This window comes from Ranitomeya imitator, chromosome 5, assembly GCF_032444005.1.
Source record: "Ranitomeya imitator isolate aRanImi1 chromosome 5, aRanImi1.pri, whole genome shotgun sequence".
In the NCBI taxonomy this organism is placed as follows: Eukaryota; Metazoa; Chordata; class Amphibia; order Anura; family Dendrobatidae; genus Ranitomeya; species Ranitomeya imitator.
The window spans coordinates 555477351-555497629 of record NC_091286.1 but is presented as its reverse complement, the minus strand read 5'-3'; positions in this window follow the sequence as shown (position 1 = coordinate 555497629).

The following is a 20279-nucleotide window of genomic DNA, read 5'->3' as shown; positions in this document are numbered from 1 at the left end:
GCAGCAAGGGACTACAGCACAGCGCAGTAAGGAAGGCTTACAACCCCACCTGGATAGGGGGATTCTGAATTGCTTCCAAGCTGTCTGGACCTCACCAGCACCTGTGATCCGTACCCTGGACTGTGGCTGCGTTATATCAGTAAGAGGTAAAGAGATTGCAATGTGTCCTCTCATTCTTTGCTGCACTTCACCATCTACCATCTTTACCTACTACACTGGGAGCCCTGAGGACTAAGTTTCACCTGTGGGAAGCCGTACCATCTCTGCTGCAGTACCATCACCCCAGTGGACCCCTTTAAACAGCATCGGTCATCCCTGACCGAAAACCACAAGTGGCGTCACGGACATCCTTTATTCAATGTGCAGGGCCACGGACCAGGTCACTGCCACCGTGATTACCCCTTTAACGACCACCGGACTCGGCCCGAGTACCCCAGGGTCCCAGCGGGCTCTCCACCTACATTAGACAGCACGCTGGAACTGGGACACGATTCCCCTGTAAAATGCCAGGGCACTATGGAGTGGCAGCTCGACCAAGACTACCAATATGTATGAAGTGAGGATGTACAAGTCTGCAGTCACAAAGAGGGAATGCAGACTTGTAGCCGAGGGCTGGACAACCCCTTTAAGCTTACACTACTGTATTGAATTGAAATATCACAGAAGTCAGGCTAACAGTTATATAAAACTGCAATCTGTCAATGAACTACACTGTACAAGCTTGTGCAATAATGCATAGGGAATTTGGATGCAATATATGTTGTTTTTGGAATATATCAGTGCTATTATACTATATTCCTATTTGTGTAATTCAATAATATATTAACCAAAGTTCATATCACACTAGTGTAACCTTTACGTAAAGTATTGTAAACTAACCTAAAGAATCTTACTTCCTTGAGTTTTCTACATTTTTAGTAAGAGATGTGGGTTCAGTTTGTTAAATTGTGTAAACTTCTATTTCCTGCCAAATCGTGAACTTATAGCACCCGACGATTGTTTGTGAAAATATATTGTAGTGAATAAGTGTAGACATAATGGATTTAATCCCCATGACAATTCCAGTTATTATTTGGTGCAGATAGGTAATGATTGAATGTTTAATTTAGAACACGGATTTTAACTGTACCTCAGTGTATTGGTCTATTATCAAATTTACTGCTTTGCAATTTGATGCCCGTTCCTCTAAGCCTAGTGGGTTAAGTTGCAGACTCTACAAAGTTTTAATGGTCTTTGAACACTATCTATATCTACTCACATGAAATAAAGCTCTTTCTTACCTTGCCAAAATGAAGTGCTACCAGCATCTAAAGCTTACTAAGAACTGGTGAGTCATGAGGGGACTGTCTTTTAATGTAAAACAAAAGGTGATTGTTAACTTATTTCCTTCCTAAAGAGAATGTAAAGCTCAAAGGAGATTTAAAGGTACTAGATAAAAATATAACTCAAAACATATGCTCCAATATACCCACTTTGCCCTGATTTTCAACAGACTATTATGGAAAGATTGGTGGGTTTAATATGGTGTAAGGTTACATACAGTACAAACCTAGGGTAAATGGTAAAATGCCCATGAGTACAATGGTGACTTTCAGGTCATGAAGTGAGCACATTGTGTTTATAAGAGTATTGTAGGAACTGCTCTGTCTAAATAATATAACAGTTTGAGGAAAGCAGCAATGTATAAAAGTGTATGAAACAATGCAAAATTGTCATGCATTACGGGATGAATGACAAACAGTTTACGTTCCTGCCCATTAAATACTAGTCGACAAAATAATATTCATTATTACTGTTTTTCTAATATGCTGTTCCTCTAATAACATTCATGACATATCCATCTACTATATAATTGTCTAAGGGTCACTTCAGTCTTTCTGTCTATCTGTCTGTCTGTCACGGATATTCATTGGTCGCGGCCTCTGTCTGTCATGGAAATCCAAGTCGCTGATTGGTCGTGGCAAAAGAGCCACGACCAATCAGCAATGGGCACAGTCCGGTGGCAAAATGGCAGCTCCTTACTCCCCGCAGTCAGTGCTCGCTCCATACTCCCCTCCAGTCAGCGCTCACACAGGGTTAATGGCAGCGCTAATGGACCGCGTTATGCCGCGGTGTAACGCACTCCATTAACGCTGCTATTAACCCTGTGTGACCAACTTTTTACTATTGATGCTGCCTATGCAGCATCAATAGTAAAAAGATCTAATGTTAAAAACAATATAAATATATCTCAACAAAGATTTGGACAACATATTTAAAATTAAATAATAGTATCATTCCTAGAATATGTCATTGTAATGTCCAAAAATAGGGGGACCAAATAGAGGCTGATCATCACGATAAATATCACATAAACCAAAAAGCACAAAAGATGATCACTAGGCCAGAGTACATATAAAAATAGAAAACCTTTATTTAAATGTGAAGCAAATAACAAGTAAAATGGTGGATGAAACCACTGAGCACATAAACAATTCAACACAAAGCAATGCAGTAATTCCTGGCTACAGTAATCATAACATTATCTTTGAAATGATACCAGATGGTGCAAGTAGGTGTACATAATAAGAGATTGCTGAGTATCCAATATAGAAATATATATGGACCAAATAATAGGAATATATATTTTACCCGGGACTATACGTAGCGCCTAGGGTAATGAAATTATATACAGCTGACGGTGACAATCACCGAAAGTTGAAGCGAACTTGCAAATAAATAGAGGCATACCTAAATCCAGGTCCAATGGGTCATCCGATATGGAAAAAGTGATATTACAGCAGAAGCCATGAATCACCGCATCACCGCTCCTTACTTCCCGCAGTCAGGGCCCGCTCCGTACTCCCCTCCAGTCAGCGCTCACACAGGATTAATGGCAAAACTAATGGACCGCGTTATGCCGCGGTGTAATGCACTCCATTAATGCTGCTATTAATCCTGTGTGACCGCTACGTCATCATCTCGTGAGACCGCAATGCACTCTTCAGACTGGAGCGTGCGAGGATCGTCGGTAACCGCTTCGATCCGGGGGCCAAGGGAAGGTGAGTATATAACTATTTTTTATTTTAATTCTTTTACAGGGATATGATGCCCACATTGCTATATACTATGTGGGTTGTGCAATATACTACATGGGCTGTGCAATATACTACGTGGACTGTGCAATATTCTACGTGGGCTGGGCAATATACTACATGGGCTGTGCAATATACTATGTGGCTGTGCTATACACTACGTGGGCTGTGTTTTACGCTATGTGGGCTGTGTTATACACTCCGTGAGCTGTGTTATACACTACGTGGCCTGTGTTATACACTACTTGGCCTGTGTCATATACTGCGTGCGTGGGCTGTTATATACTACATGGCTGTGTTATATGCTATGTGGGCTTTTATACACTCCGTGGGCTGTGCTATATACTACGTGGCTGTGCTTTATACTCCGTGGGCTGTTATATACTATGTGGCTGTGCTTTATACTCTGTGGGCTGTGCTATATACTATGTGACTGTGCTATATACTATGTGGCTGTGCAATATACTACGTGGCTGTGCAACATACTACGTGGCTGTGCAATATACTACGTGGGCTGTTATATACTATGTGGCTGTGCTATATACTACATGGCTGTGCTATATACTACGTGGCCAGCTGTTAACAATCAGCGACAGGCGCAGTCCGGCCCCGAATTGATGTAGGATTTGAACCACGCTTTGCTAATTGGTTGCGGATGGCCGAATCCTGTGTATTCAATGTATTCTAAAATCTTCATAAATAAACTACATACATATTCTAGAATACCTGATGCATTAGAATCGGGCTACCATCTAGTTGGGCTACAAAAGGGAAGCCCTACCCAAGTGGAGCTCATTTTCACACTGTGGGTGTTACTATATAGTTGCGGTCCCTTTTATGCCTCCATTCTTCTATAAATATTCTTCTAATGTGTTTTGTTATGATAAGGTAATTCAGTACCACAATGGACATAGAGGTCAGAGCACATACAGTGACCTGACAATAACCCAAAAACATAGAACGAGCTCTGAGACGTGGGAACTCTGCTGACCGCAATCCCTAATCCTCTCCAACCACACTAGAGGCAGCCGTGGATTGCGCCTAACGCTCCCTATGCAACTCGGCACAGCCTAAGAAACTAGCTAGCCTGAAGATAGAAAATAAGCCTACCTTGCCTCAGAGAAATACCCCAAAGGAAAAGGCAGCCCCCACATATAATGACTGTGAGTTAAGATGAAAAGACAAACGTAGAGATGAAATAGATTTAGCAAAGTGAGGCCCGACTTTCTGAACAGAGCGAGGATAGGAAAGGTAACTTTGCGGTCAACACAAAACCCTACAAAAACCACGCAATGGGGGCAAAAAGACCCTCCGTACCGAACTAACGGCACGGAGGTACACCCTCTGCGTCCCAGAGCTTCCAGCAAGCAAGAAAAAACAAATAGACAAGCTGGACAGAAAAAACAGCAAACAAAATAGCAAAGCGGAACTTAGCTATGCAGAGCATCAGGCCACAGGAACGATCCAGGAGGAAACAGGTCCAATACTAGAACATTGACTGGAGGCCAGGATCAAAGCACTAGGTGGAGTTAAATAGAGCAGCACCTAACGACTTCACCACATCACCTGAGGAAGGAAACTCAGAAGCCGCAGTATCACTCTCCTCCACCAACGGAAGCTCACAGAGAGAATCAGCCGAAGTACCACTTGTGACCACAGGAGGGAGCTCTGCCACAGAATTCACAACAGTACCCCCCCCTTGAGGAGGGGTCACCGAACCCTCACCAGAACCCCCAGGACGACCAGGATGAGCCACATGAAAGGCACGAACAAGATCGGGAGCATGGACATCAGAGGCAAAAACCCAGGAATTATCTTCATGAGCATAACCCTTCCACTTAACCAGATACTGGAGTTTCCGTCTTCAAACACAAGAATCCAAAATCTTCTCCACAATATACTCCAACTCCCCCTCCACCAAAACCGGGGCAGGAGGATCAACAGATGGAACCATAGGTGCCACGTATCTCCGCAGCAATGACCTATGGAATACGTTATGTATGGAAAAAGAATCTGGAAGGGTCAGACGAAAAGACACAGGATTAAGAACCTCAGAAATCCTATACGGACCAATGAAACGAGGTTTAAACTTAGGAGAGGAAACCTTCATAGGAATATGACGAGAAGATAACCAAACCAAATCCCCAACACGAAGTCGGGGACCCACACAGCGTCTGCGATTAGCAAAACGTTGAGCCTTCTCCTGGGACAAGGTCAAATTGTCCACTACATGAGTCCAAATCTGCTGCAACCTGTCCACCACAGTATCCACACCAGGACAGTCCGAAGACTCAACCTGCCCTGAAGAGAAACGAGGATGGACCCAGAGTTGCAGAAAAACGGCGAAACCAAGGTAGCCGAGCTGGCCCGATTATTAAGGGCGAACTCAGCCAAAGGCAAAAAGGACACCCAGTCATCCTGATCAGCAGAAACAAAGCATCTCAGATATGTTTCCAAGGTCTGATTGGTTCGTTCGGTCTGGCCATTAGTCAGAGGATGGAAAGCCGAGGAAAAAGACAAGTCAATGCCCATCCTACCACAAAAGGCTCGCCAAAACCTCGAAACAAACTGGGAACCTCTGTCAGAAATGATATTCTCTGGAATGCCATGTAAACGAACCACATGCTGGAAGAACAATGGCACCAAATCAGAGGAGGAAGGTAATTTAGACAAGGGTACCAAATGGACCATCTTAGAGAAGCGATCACAGACCACCCAAATGACTGACATCTTTGGAGAGACGGGAAGATCTGAAATAAAATCCATAGAGATATGTGTCCAAGGCCTCTTCGGGACCGGCAAGGGCAAAAGCAACCCACTGGCACGAGAACAGCAGGGCTTAGCCCAAGCACAAATCCCACAGGACTGCACAAAAGAACGCACATCCCGCGACAGAGATGGCCACCAAAAGGATCTAGCCACTAACTCTCTGGTACCAAAGATTCCAGGATGACCAGCCAACACCGAACAATGAACCTCAGAGATAACTTTATTCGTCTACCTATCAGGGACAAACAGTTTCTCCGCTGGGCAACGATCAGGTTTATTAACCTGAAATTTTTGAAGCACCCGCCGCAAATCAGGGGAGATGGCAGACACAATTACTCCCTCTTTGAGGATACCCGCCGGCTTAGATAAACCCGGAGAGTCGGGCACAAAACTCCTAGACAGAGCATCCGCCTTCACATTTTTAGAGCCCGGAAGGTACGAAATCACAAAGTCAAAACGGGCAAAAAACAACGACCAACGAGCATGTCTAGGATTCAACCGCTTGGCAGACTCGAGATAAGTCAAGTTCTTATTATCAGTCAAGACCACCACGCGATGCTTAGCTCCTTCAAGCCAATGACGCCACTCCTCGAATGCCCACTTCATGGCCAGCAACTCTCGAAAAATTGCAGATGAAGCGACGATAAAAATTAGCAAAGCCCAGGAACTTTTGCAGACTTTTCAGAGATGTCGGCTGAGTCCAATCATGGATGGCTTGGACCTTAACAGGGTCCATCTCGATAGTAGAAGGGGAAAAGATGAACCCCAAAAATGAAACCTTCTGAACACCAAAGAGACACTTTGATCCCTTCACAAACAAAGAATTAGCACGCAGGACCTGAAACACTGTTCTGACCTGCTTCACATGAGACTCCCAATCATCCGAGAAGATCAAAATGTCATCCAAGTACACAATCAGGAATTTATCCAGGTACTCTCGGAAGATGTCATGCATAAAGGACTGAAACACTGATGGAGCATTGGCAAGTCCGAATGGCATTACTAGATACTCAAAATGGCCCTCAGGCGTATTAAATGCAGTTTTCCATTCATCGCCTCGCTTAATGCGCACAAGATTATACGCACCACGAAGATCTATCTTGGTGAACCAACTAGCCCCATTTATCCGAGCAAACAAATCAGATAACAACGGCAAGGGGTACTGAAATTTAACCGTGATCTTATTTAGAAGGCGGTAATCTATACAAGGTCTCAGCGAACCATCCTTCTTGGCTACAAAAAAGAACCCTGCTCCTAATGGCGACGATGAAGGGCGAATATGCCCCTTCTCCAAGGATTCCTTCACATAACTCCGCATAGCGGCGTGCTCAGGCACAGATAAATTAAACAGTCAACCTTTTGGGAATTTACTACCAGGAATCAAATCGATAGCACAATCACAATCCCTATGCGGAGGTAGGGTATAGGACTTGGGCTCATCAAATACATCCCGGTAATCAGACAAGAACTCTGGAACCTAAGAAGGGGTGGATGATGAAATTGACAGAAATGGGACATCACCATGTACCCCCTGACAACCCCAGCTGGACACAGACATGGATTTCCAATCTAATACTGGATTATGGACTTGTAGCCATGGCAACCCCAAAACGACCACATCATGCAGATTATGCAACACCAGAAAGCGAATAACCTCCTGATGTGCAGGAGCCATGCACATGGTCAGCTGGGTCCAGTACTGAGGCTTATTCTTGGCCAAAGGCGTAGCATCAATTCCTCTCAATGGAATAGGACACTGCAAGGGCTCCAAGAAAAACCCACAACGCCTAGCATACTCCAAGTCCATCAAATTCAGGGCAGCGCCTGAATCCACAAATGCCATGACAGAATACGATGACAAAGAGCAGATCAAGGTAACGGACAGAAGAAATATTGACTGTACCATACCAATGGTGGCAGACCTAGCGAACCGCTTAGTGCGCTTAGGACAATCAGAGATAGCATGAGTGGAATCACCACAGTAGAAACACAGCCCATTCAGACGTCTGTGTTCTTGCCGTTCAACTCTGGTCAAAGTCCTATCGCACTGCATAGGCTCAGGTTTAAGCTCAGGTAATACCGCCAAATGGTGCACAGATTTACGCTCACGCAAGCGTCGACCGATCTGAATGGCCAAAGACATAGACTCATTCAGACCAGCAGGCATAGGAAATCCCACCATGACTGTTGTGAATTCTGTGACAGAGTTCACTCCTGTGGTCACAAGTGGTACTTCGGCTGATTCTCTCTTGGATCTTCCGTTTGTGGAGGAAAGTGGTACTGCAGCTTCTGAGTTTCCTCCCTCAGGTGATCTGGTGAGCTCGTTAGCTTCTTCTCTACTTAACTCCACCTGATGCTTTGATCTATGCTTCCTGTCAATGTTTCAGTGTGGGACTTGTTTTTTCCCTGGATCATTCCTGTGGCCTGCTGCTCTGCAAAGCTAAGTTTTGCTTATGTTATTTTGTTGCTATTTTTCTGTCCAGCTTGCTTTATTGGTTTTTCTCGCCTGCTGGAAGCTCTGAGACGCAGAGGGACCACCTCCGTACCGTTAGTCGGTGCGGAGGGTCTTTTTGTCCCCTCTGCATGGTTTTTTATAGGTTTTTGTGCTGACCGCAAAGTTATCTTCCCTATCCTCATTCTGTTCAGCTAGTCGGGCCTCACTTTGCTAAATCTGTTTCATCTCTATGTTTGTGTTTTCATCTTACTCACAGTCATTATATGTGGGGGGCTGCCTTTTCCTTTGGGGAATTTCTCTGAGGCAAGGTAGGCTTATTTTTCTATCTTCAGGATTAGCTAGTTTCTCAGGCTGTGACAAGGCGCCTAGGTTCTGGTCAGGAGCGCTCCACGGCTACCTTTAGTGTGGTTTGATAGGCTTAGGGATTGCGGTCTGCAGAGTTCCCACGTCTCAGAGCTCGTTCTATTATTTTGGGTTATTGTCAGTTCACTGTATGTGATCTGACCTCCATGTCCATTGTGATTCTGAATTGCCTTTCATAACAGTACAGGAAGCCAGAAGTGCTAATGATTCTCAATAGAGGGAAAAATGAAGTTCTGAGACCATTTTTTTTTCTTTGCACTGTGTTTTGTCTTTTTTTTCCCCTAGACATTTGGGTGGTTCAGGACACAGGTGTAGCAATGGACATTAAAGGTCTGTCTTCATGTGTGGATCAGCTCACGGCAAGAGTTCAAAATATTCAAGATTTTGTGGTCTAGAATTCTTTGCTTGAACCGAGAATTCCTATTCCAGATTTATTTTTTGGAGATAGAACTAAATTTCTGAGTTTCAAAAATAATTGTAAACTATTTCTGGCTTTGAAACCTCGCTCTTCTGGTGACCCAATTCAACAGGTTAGGATCGTCATTTCTTTTTTGCGCGGCGACCCTCAGGACTGGGCATTTTCTCTTGCGTCAGGAGATCCTGCATTGAGTAATATCGATGCGTTTTTCCTGGCGCTTGGGTTGCTGTACGATGAGCCTAATTCAGTGGATCAGGCAGAAAAAAATTTGCTGGCTCTTTGTCAGGCTCAGGATGAGATAAAGGTATATTGTCAGAAATTTAGAAAGTGGTCAGTGCTCACTCAATGGAATGAATCTGCGCTGGTAGCAATATTCAGAAAGGGTCTCTCTGAAGCCCTTAAGGATGTCATGGTGGGATTTCCTATGCCTGCTGGTTTGAATGAGTCTATGTCTTTGGCCATTCAGATCGGTCGACGCTTGCGTGAGCGTAAACCTGTGCACCATTTGGCGGTATTACCTGAGCTTAAACCTGAGCCTATGCAGTGTGATAGGACCTTGACCAGAGTTGAACAACAAGAACATAGACGTCTGAATGGTCTGTGTTTCTACTGTGGTGATTCCACTCATGCTATCTCTGATTGTCCTAAGCGCACTAAGCGGTTCGCTAGGTCTGCCACCATTGGTACTGTACAGTCAAAATTTCTTCTGTCCGTTACCTTGATCTGCTCTTTGTCATCATATTCTGTCATGGCATTTGTGGATTCAGGCGCTGCCCTGAATTTGATGGACTTGGAATATGCTAAGCGTTGTGGGTTTTTCTTGAGCCCTTGCAGTGTCCTATTCCATTGAGAGGAATTGATGCTACGCCTTTGGCCAAGAATAAGCTGACCATGTGCATGGCTCCTGCACATCAGGAGGTTATTCGCTTTCTGGTGTTGCATAATCTGCATGATGTGGTCGTGTTGGGGTTGCCATGGCTGCAAGCCCATAATCCAGTATTAGATTGGAAATCCATGTCGGTGTCCAGCTGGGGTTGTCAGGGGGTACATGGTGATGTTCCATTTCTGTCAATTTCGTCATCCACTCCTTCTGAGGTCCCAGAGTTCTTGTCTGATTACCGGGATGTATTTGATGAGCCCAAGTCCAATACCCTACCTCCGCATAGGGATTGTGATTGTGCTATCAATTTGATTCCTGGTAGTAAATTCCCAAAAGGTCGATTGTTTAATTTGTCCGTGCCTGAGCACACCGCTATGCGCAGTTATGTGAAGGAATCCCTGGAGAAGGGGCATATTCGCCCTTCATCGTCGCCATTAGGAGCAGGGTTCTTTTTTGTAGCCAAGAAGGATGGTTCGCTGAGACCTTGTATAGATTACCGCCTTCTTAATAAGATCACGGTTAAATTTCAATACCCCTTGCCATTGTTATCTGATCTGTTTGCTCGGATTAAGGGGGCTAGTTGGTTCACAAAGATAGATCTTCGTGGTGCGTATAATCTGGTGCGAATTAAGCAAGGTGATGAATGGAAAACTGCATTTAATACGCCCGAGGGTCATTTTGAGTATCTCGTGATGCCGTTCGGACTTGCCAATGCTCCATCAGTGTTTCAGTCCTTTATGCATGACATCTTCCGAGAGTACCTGGATAAATTCCTGATTGTGTACTTGGATGACATTTTGATCTTCTCGGATGATTGGGAGTCTCATGTGAAGCAGGTCAGAACGGTTTTTCAGGTCCTGCGTGCTAATTCTTTGTTTGTGAAGGGATCAAAGTGTCTCTTTGGTGTGCAGAAGGTTTCATTTTTGGGGTTCATCTTTTCCCCTTCTACTATCGAGATGGATCCTGTTAAGGTCCAAGCCATCCATGATTGGACTCAGCCGACATCTCTGAAAAGTCTGCAAAAGTTCCTGGGCTTTGCTAAATTTTATCGTCGCTTCATCTGCAATTTTTCTAGTATTGCTAAACCATTGACCGATTTGACCAAGAAGGGTGCTGATGTGGTCAATTGGTCTTCTGCTGCTGTGGAAGCTTTTCAAGAGTTGAAGCGTCGTTTTTCTTCTGCCCCTGTGTTGTGTCAACCAGATGTTTCTCTTCCGTTCCAGGTCGAGGTTGATGCTTCTGAGATTGGAGCAGGGGCTGTTTTGTCGCAGAGAGGTTCTGGTTGCTCAGTGATGAAACCATGCGCTTTCTTTTCCAGGAAGTTTTCGCCTGCTGAGCGTAATTATGATGTGGGCAACCGAGAGTTGCTGGCCATGAAGTGGGCATTCGAGGAGTGGCGTCATTGGCTTGAAGGAGCTAAGCATCGCGTGGTGGTATTGACTGATCATAAGAACTTGACTTATCTCGAGTCTGCCAAGCGCTTGAATCCTAGACAAGCTCGTTGGTCGTTGTTTTTTGCCCGTTTTGACTTTGTGATTTCGTACCTTCCGGGCTCTAAAAATATGAAGGCGGATGCTCTGTCTAGGAGTTTTGTGCCCGACTCTCCGGGTTTATCTGAGCCGGCGGGTATCCTCAAGGAAGGAGTAATTGTGTCTGCCATCTCCCCTGATTTGCGGCGGGTGCTGCAAAAATTTCAGGCTAATAAACCTGATCGTTGCCCAGCGGAGAAACTGTTTGTCCCTGATAGGTGGACGAATAGAGTTATCTCTGAACTTCATTGTTCGGTGTTGGCTGGTCATCCTGCAATCTTTGGTACCAGAGAGTTAGTGGCTAGATCCTTTTGGTGGCCCTCTCTGTCACGGGATGTGCGTGCTTTTGTGCAGTCCTGTGGGATTTGTGCTCGGGCTAAGCCCTGCTGTTCTCGTGCCAGTGGGTTGCTTTTGCCCTTGCCGGTCCCGAAGAGGCCTTGGACACATATCTCTATGGATTTTATTTCTGACCTTCCCGTTTCTCAAAAGATGTCAGTCATTTGGGTGGTCTGTGATCGCTTTTCTAAGATGGTCCATCTGGTACCCTTGTCTAAATTGCCTTCCTCCTCTGATTTGGTGCCTTTGTTCTTCCAGCATGTGGTTCGTTTGCATGGCATTCCAGAGAATATTGTTTCTGACAGAGGTTCCCAGTTTGTTTCGAGGTTTTGGCGAGCCTTTTGTGGTAGGATGGGCATTGACTTGTCTTTTTCCTCGGCTTTCCATCCTCAGACTAATGGCCAGACCGAGCGAACCAATCAGACCTTGGAAACATATCTGAGGTGCTTTGTTTCTGCTGATCAGGATGACTGGGTGTCCTTTTTGCCTTTGGCTGAGTTCGCCCTTAATAATCGGGCCAGCTCGGCTACCTTGGTTTCACCGTTTTTCTGCAATTCTGGGTTCCATCCTCGTTTCTCTTCTGGACAGGTTGAGTCTTCGGACTGTCCTGGTGTGGATACTGTGGTGGACAGGTTGCAGCAGATTTGGACTCAGGTAGTGGACAATTTGACCTTGTCCCAGGAGAAGGCTCAACTTTTCGCTAATCACAGACGCCGTGTGGGTCCCCGACTTCGTGTTGGGGATCTGGTTTGGTTATCTTCTCGTCATATTCCTATGAAGGTTTCCTCTCCTAAGTTTAAACCTCGTTTTATTGGTCCGTATAGGATTTCTGAGGTTCTTAATCCTGTGTCTTTTCGTCTGACCCTTCCAGATTCTTTTTCCATACATAACGTATTCCATGGGTCATTGTTGCGGAGATACGTGGCACCTATGGTTCCATCTGTTGAGCCTCCTGCCCCGGTTTTGGTGGAGGGGGAATTGGAGTATATTGTGGAGAAGATTTTGGATTCTCGAGTTTCAAGACGGAAACTCCAGTATCTGGTTAAATGGAAGGGTTATGCTCAGGAGGATAATTCCTGGGTTTTTGCCTCTGATGTCCATGCTCCCGATCTTGTTCGTGCCTTTCATGTGGCTCATCCTGGTCGGCCTGGGGGCTCTGGTGAGGGTTCGGTGACCCCTCCTCAAGGGGGGGGTACTGTTGTGAATTCTGTGGCAGAGTTCACTCCTGTGGTCACAAGTGGTACTTCGGCTGATTCTCTCTGGGATCTTCCGTTTGTGGAAGAAAGTGGTACTGCAGCTTCTGAGTTTCCTCCCTCAGGTGATCTGGTGAGCTCGTTAGCTTCTTCTCTACTTAACTCCACCTGATGCTTTGATCTATGCTTCCTGTCAATGTTTCAGTGTGGGACTTGTTTTTTCCCTGGATCATTCCTGTGGCCTGCTGCTCTGCAAAGCTAAGTTTTGCTTATGTTATTTTGTTGCTATTTTTCTGTCCAGCTTGCTTTATTGGTTTTTCTCGCCTGCTGGAAGCTCTGAGACGCAGAGGGACCACCTCCGTACCGTTAGTCGGTGCGGAGGGTCTTTTTGTCCCCTCTGCGTGGTTTTTTATAGGTTTTTGTGCTGACCGCAAAGTTATCTTCCCTATCCTTGTTCTGTTCAGCTAGTCGGGCCTCACTTTGCTAAATCTGTTTCATCTCTATGTTTGTGTTTTCATCTTACTCACAGTCATTATATGTGGGGGGCTGCCTTTTCCTTTGGGAAATTTCTCTGAGGCAAGGTAGGCTTATTTTTCTATCTTCAGGATTAGCTAGTTTCTCAGGCTGTGACGAGGCGCCTAGGTTCTGGTCAGGAGCGCTCCACGGCTACCTTTAGTGTGGTTTGATAGGCTTAGGGATTGCGGTCTGCAGAGTTCCCACGTCTCAGAGCTCGTTCTATTATTTTGGGTTATTGTCAGTTCACTGTATGTGCTCTGACCTCCATGTCCATTGTGATTCTGAATTGCCTTTCATAACACATGACATCCTTAAGGGCTTCAGAGAGACCCTTTCTGAAAATAGCTGCGAGCGCACCTTCATTCCATTGAGTGAGTACGGACCACTTTCTAAATTTCTGACAATATACCTCTATCTCATCCTGACCCTGACACAGAGCCAGCAAATTTTTCTCTGCCTGATCCACTGAATTAGGCTCATCGTACAGCAATCCGAGCGCCAGAAAAAACGCATCGATATTACTTAATGCAGGATCTCCTGACGCAAGAGAAAATGCCCAGTCCTGAGGGTCGCCACGTAAAAAAGAAATAATGATCCTAACTTGTTGAACTGGGTCACCAGAGGAGCGAGGTTTCAAAGCCAGAAATAGTTTACAATTATTTTTGAAACTCAGAAATTTAGTTCTATCTCCAAAAAACAAATCAGGAATAGGAATTCTCGGTTCTAACATAGAATTCTGAACCACAAAGTCTTGAATATTTTGTACTCTTGCCGTGAGCTGATCCACACATGAAGGCAGACCTTTAATGTGCATCGCTACACCTGTGTCCTGAACCACCCAAATGTCTAGGGGAAAAAAAAGGCAAAACACAGTGCAGAGAAAAAAAAATGGTCTCAGAACTTCTTTTTTCCCTCTATTGAGAATCATTAGTACTTTGGGCCTCCAGTACTGTTATGATAAGGTAATTCAGTACCACAATGGACATAGAGGTCAGAGCACATACAGTGACCTGACAATAACCCAAAAACATAGAACGAGCTCTGAGACGTGGGAACTCTGCTGACCGCAATCCCTAATCCTCTCCAACCACACTAGAGGCAGCCGTGGATTGCGCCTAACGCTCCCTATGCAACTCGGCACAGCCTGAGAAACTAGCTAGCCTGAAGATAGAAAATACGCCTACCTTGCCTCAGAGAAATACCCCAAAGGAAAAGGAAGCCCCCACATATAATGACTGTGAGTTAAGATGAAAAGACAAACGTAGAGATGAAATAGATTTAGCAAAGTGAGGCCCGACTTTCTGAACAGAGCGAGGATAGGAAAGGTAACTTTGCGGTCAACACAAAACCCTACAAAAACCATGCAAAGGGGGCAAAAAGACCCTCTGTACCGAACTAACGGCACGGAGGTACACCCTCTGCGTCCCAGAGCTTCCAGCAAGCAAGAAAAAACAAATAGACAAGCTGGACAGAAAAAACAGCAAATAAAATAGCAAAGCGGAACTTAGCTATGCAGAGCAGCAGGCCACAGGAACGATCCAGGAGGAAACAGGTCCAATACTAGAACATTGACTGGAGGCCAGGATCAAAGCACTAGGTGGAGTTAAATAGAGCAGCACCTAACGACTTCACCACATCACCTGAGGAAGGAAACTCAGAAGCCGCAGTACCACTCTCCTCCACCAACGGCAGCTCACAGAGAGAATCAGCCGAAGTACCACTTGTGACCACAGGAGGGAGCTCTGCCACAGAATTCACAACAGTGTTTATAAGAATTTATATCCATTCAGCCAACAGAGCATTTGTGATGGCACTGATGTTGGATGAGAGGCCCTGCCTCTAAATCAACAGTGTAATTAATCCCAACAGTGGTCAATTGAATGACGTCACTGCTTTAACCCCTTCATGACCCAGCCTATTTTGACCTTAAAGACCTTTTTTTTGCAATTCTGACCAGTGTCCCTATATGAGGTAATAACTCAGGAACGCTTCAATGGATCCTAGCGGTTCTGAGATTGTTTTTTCGTGACATCTTGGGCTTCATGTTAGTGGTAAAGTTAGGTCAATAAATTCTGCGTTTATTTGTGATAAAAACGGAAATTTGGCGAAAATTTTGAAAATTTCACAATTTTCACATTTTGAATTTTTATTCTGTTAAACCAGAGAGATATGTGACACAAAATAGTTAATAAATAACATTTCCCACATGTCTACTTTACATCAGCACAATTGTGGAAACAAAATTTTTTTTTGCTAGGAAGTTATAAGGGTTAAAATTTGACCAGAAATTTCTCATTTTTACAACGAAATTTACAAAACCATTTTTTTTAGGGACCACCTCACATTTGAAGTCAGTTTGAGGGGTCTATATGGCTGAAAATGCCCAAAAGTGACACCATTCTAAAAACTGCACCCCTCAAGGTGCACAAAACCACATTCAAGAAGTTTATTAACCCTTCGGGTGCTTCACAGCAGCAGAAGCAACATGGAAGGAAAAAATGAACATTTAACTTTTTAGTCACAAAAATGATCTTTCAGCAACAATTTCTTTATTTTCCCAATGGTAAAAGGAGAAACTGAACCACGAAAGTTGTTGCCCAATTTGTCCTGAGTACGCTGATACCTCATATGTGGGGGTAAACCACTGTTTGGGCCCACGGCAGGGCTTGGAAGGGAAGGAGCGCTATTTGACTTTTTGAATGAAAAATTGGCTGCACTCTTTAGCGGACACCATGTCACATTTGGAGAGCCCCCGTGTGCCTAAAAATTGGAGCTCCCCCACAAGTGACCCCATTTTGGAAACTAGACGCCCCAAGGAACTTATCTAGATGCATAGTGAGCACTTTAAACCCCCAGGTGCTTGACAAATTGATCCGTAAAAATTAAAAAGTACTTTTTTTCACAAAAAAATTCTTTTAGCCTCAATTTTTTCATTTTCACATGGGCAACAGGATAAAATGGATCCTAACATTTGTTGTCCAATTTCTCCTGAGTACACCGATACCTCACATGTGGGGGTAAACCACTGTTTGGGCACATGGTAAGGCTCGGAAGGGAAGGAGCGCCATGTGACTTTTTGAATGAAAAATTATCTCCATCGTTAGCGGACACCATGTCGCATTTGGAGAGACCCTGTGTGCCTAAACATTGGAGCTCCCCTACAAGTGACCCCATTTTGGAAACTAGACCCCCCAAGGAGCTTATCTAGATGCATAGTGAGCACTTTGAACCCCCAGGTGCTTCACAAATTGATCCGTAAAAATGAAAAAGTACTTTTTTTCCACAAAAAAATTATTTTGGCTTCAATTTTTTTAATTTTTACATGGGCAGCAAGATAAAATGGATCCTAAAATTTGTTGGGCAATTTCTCCTGAGTATAGCGATACCTCACATGTGGGGGTGAACCACTGTTTGGGCGCACGGCATGGCTCGGAAGGGAAGCAGCGCCATTTGACTTTTTGAGTGAAAAATTAGCTCCAATTGTTAGCGGACACCATGCCACGCTTAGAGAGCCCCTGTGGGCCTAAACATTGGAGCTCCCCCACAAGTGACCCCATTTTGGAAACTAGACCCCCTAAGGAACTTATCTAGATGCATAGTGAGCACTTTGAACCCCCCGGTGCTTCACAAATTGATCCGTAATTATGAAAAAGTACGCTATGTCAGGCTGGTGTGTGTGGTGTAGTGTACGTCAGGTTTGTGTGTGGTATAGTGTACGTGAGGTTGGTGTGGTGTAGTGTACGTCAGGTTGGTGTTTGTGGTGTAGTATACACACACACACCAACCTGACGTACACAACGCCACACACACCAACCTGACACACTACGTCAGGTTGGTGTGTGTGGTGTAGTGTACGTCAGGTTGGTGTGTGGTATAGTGTACGTCAGGTTGGTGTGTGTGTAGTACACACACACACCAACCTGACATACACTATACACATCAACCTGACGTACACAATGCCACACACACCAACCTGACACGCTACGTCAGGTTGGTGTGTGTGTGGTGTAGTGTACGTCAGGTTGTTGTGTGGTGTAGTGTACGTCATGTGTGGTGTAGTATACACCCCACACACCATCCTGACGTACACAACGCCACACACACCAACCTGACACGCTATGTCAGGCTGGTGTGTGTGGTGTAGTGTACGTCAGGTTGGTGTGTGTGGTGTAGTGTACGTCAGGTTGGTGTGTGTGTGGTGTATAGTACACCACACACACCAACCTGACATACACTACACCAAACATCAACCTGAAATACACTACACCACACACACCAACCTGACGTAGTGTGTCAGGTTGGTGTGTGTGGCGTAGTGTACGTCACGTTGGTGTGTGGTGTGGTATAGTGTATGTCAGGTTGGTGTGCGGGTGTTGTGTATGTCAGCCTGGTGTGGGTGAGTCCATGTCAGGATGTGTTTAGTCAATGGACGTGTGATGAATTTTGAAGCATTCATTCAAACACAGTCCAGGATTGTCAGGACACGTTTCACATTGGAAACGAGTTGTTTTTCTTGTCCCCCTTTTATAGCACACTCGGCACCTTTTTCTTATCCCCTCTCTGGGAAAATGTTGCCCCGGTACCATACGGGAAACTTGAGTTCCAGAGGTGCTGGGGCCCGCTCCTTCCTCGCCTCCAAACATCAGGGCCTTTATCACCGCCTCCTGGAACTGAAGGAAGGTGTTGTTGGTCTGGCCTGCACATCGTGATAGCACGTATGCGTTATACAGTGCCATTTGTACGATGTGCACAGCCAGTTTTTTATACCACACCTTCGTTTTCCGCATGGCACTATAGGGCTGGAGGACTTGATCAGAAAGATCAACTCCCCCCATGTGTTTGTTGTACCCCAGGGCACAGTCCGGTTTTTGGACCTGTACTGGGGTACCTCGAACGGTGGTGGCCGTGGTGCCGGGACCATGGATTGTTGTCAAGATAAAGACGTCCCTTTTGTCTTTGAACTTGACCACAAGCATGTTGCCACTACATTGGGCCCGGCTCTCACCCTTTGGGAGAGCCTGCTCAATTAGTGACAAAGGGAGACCCCTCTGGTTTCTGCGCACGGTACCGCAAGCGACGGTAGCTCTGGCAGAGAGGGATTGAAAGAGTGGGATGCTTGTATAAAAGTTATCAACGTACAGATGGTAACCTTTATCAAGCAGTGGGTGGACCAAATCCCACACTATTTTCCCACTCACTCCCAGACCAGGTGGACATTCTGGGGGCTGGATCCTTGTGTCCTTTCCTTGATAAACTCTAAAGCTGAGAGTGTACCCTGAGGTACTCTCACAGATCTTGTAGAGTTTTATCCCGTACCTTGCCCTTTTGCTTGGCAGGTACTGACGGAACTGAAGCCTCCCTTTGAAGTGGATGAGGGATTCATCCACACAAATTTGCCTTTAGGGAATGTACACTTCAGCAAACTTGTTGCTGAAGTGTTCGATAACTGGCCGAATTTTGAACAGCCTATCAAAATTCGGGTCATCGCGAGGAAGGATGTCCGTATTGTCCCTAAAGTGGAGAAATTTATGAATCGCCTCAAAACGTTTGCGATTCATAACCATGCCATATATTGGAGTTTGATATAAAATATCAGTACTCCAGTATTGGCGAATTTCTGGTTTCTTCACAATCCCCATGTGAAGGACCAATCCCCAATATTTCATCATTTCTGCAGAGTCAACGGGACTCCAAGGAGAAAATGATGAAACTGGGTTTTGGGAAAAAAATTGCAGGGCGTACAAATTTGTTTGCTCCACCATGAGACTGACGATTTACTCCAAGAAAAAGACTTTGAAAAAGTCTATTTCCCGGAGGTTGGCAGTCTCAAATTGGATTCCTGATTGGGGAATGAAATCAGGAATCCGTGGAGCAAAGTTTTCAGGGACGGGGGTCCAGACGGGGGCACCAGTGCTAGGTTGGGCGTGACTAGCACTAGGTTGGGGGTTACTTACTCTTGGCTGTGTGTCTTCTCCCCTGGGCTCGGGCTCTCCTCCCCTGGACTGCGGACGATTTCTCGTCCTGCGACATCTTGGGGGTGGCGAGTACGTGTCACTAGAGGAGGAAGAGTGGGAGGAGTACAGAAAAGTGGGGTCCTCTCCCTCACTATCAGCTTCGGAGGCAAGAAAGGAATATGCCTCCTCAGCTGAGTACAGCCTTGATGACTGGGATGAACGGGACATTGTGTGTGGGGTGTGTGCGTGTGTAAAAAAAAAAAACTAAACTTTATTATGGTGTTGCGTGTGCATGTGTATGTGCGAGTGTTTGGTGAAACTATTCTGCAGGAGGAGGCTGTCAGGCGCGGGGGGGGGCTGTCAGACGCGGGGGGGGGCTGTCAGGCGCGGGGGGCTGTCAGGCGCGGGGGAGCTGTCAGGCGCGGGGGGCTGTCAGGCGCGGGGGGGCAGGAAGGGGCTGAAGAGATGCAGCGTCAGATGGAGCTGGCAGCAGCAAGTGATAAAGGGGGGTGATCAGGTGGGCAGGGGGTGATCAGGGGGGCAGGGGGTGATCAGCGGGGCAGGGGGTGATTAGTGGTGATCACTGAAGAGGGTGATCATTAGGTGAGGAGGGGCTGACAGGCGCAGGGGGCGGTAAGAAGAGAAATTAGTGCAGCAGCTGCAGGTGATAAATGAGTGCAGGGGGTGATCAGTGGGGGCAGGGGGTGACCAGGGGGGCAGGGGGTGATCAGGGGGTGATTAGCGGTGATCACTGAAGAGAGTGATCACCAGGGGAGGATGGGCTGACAGGCG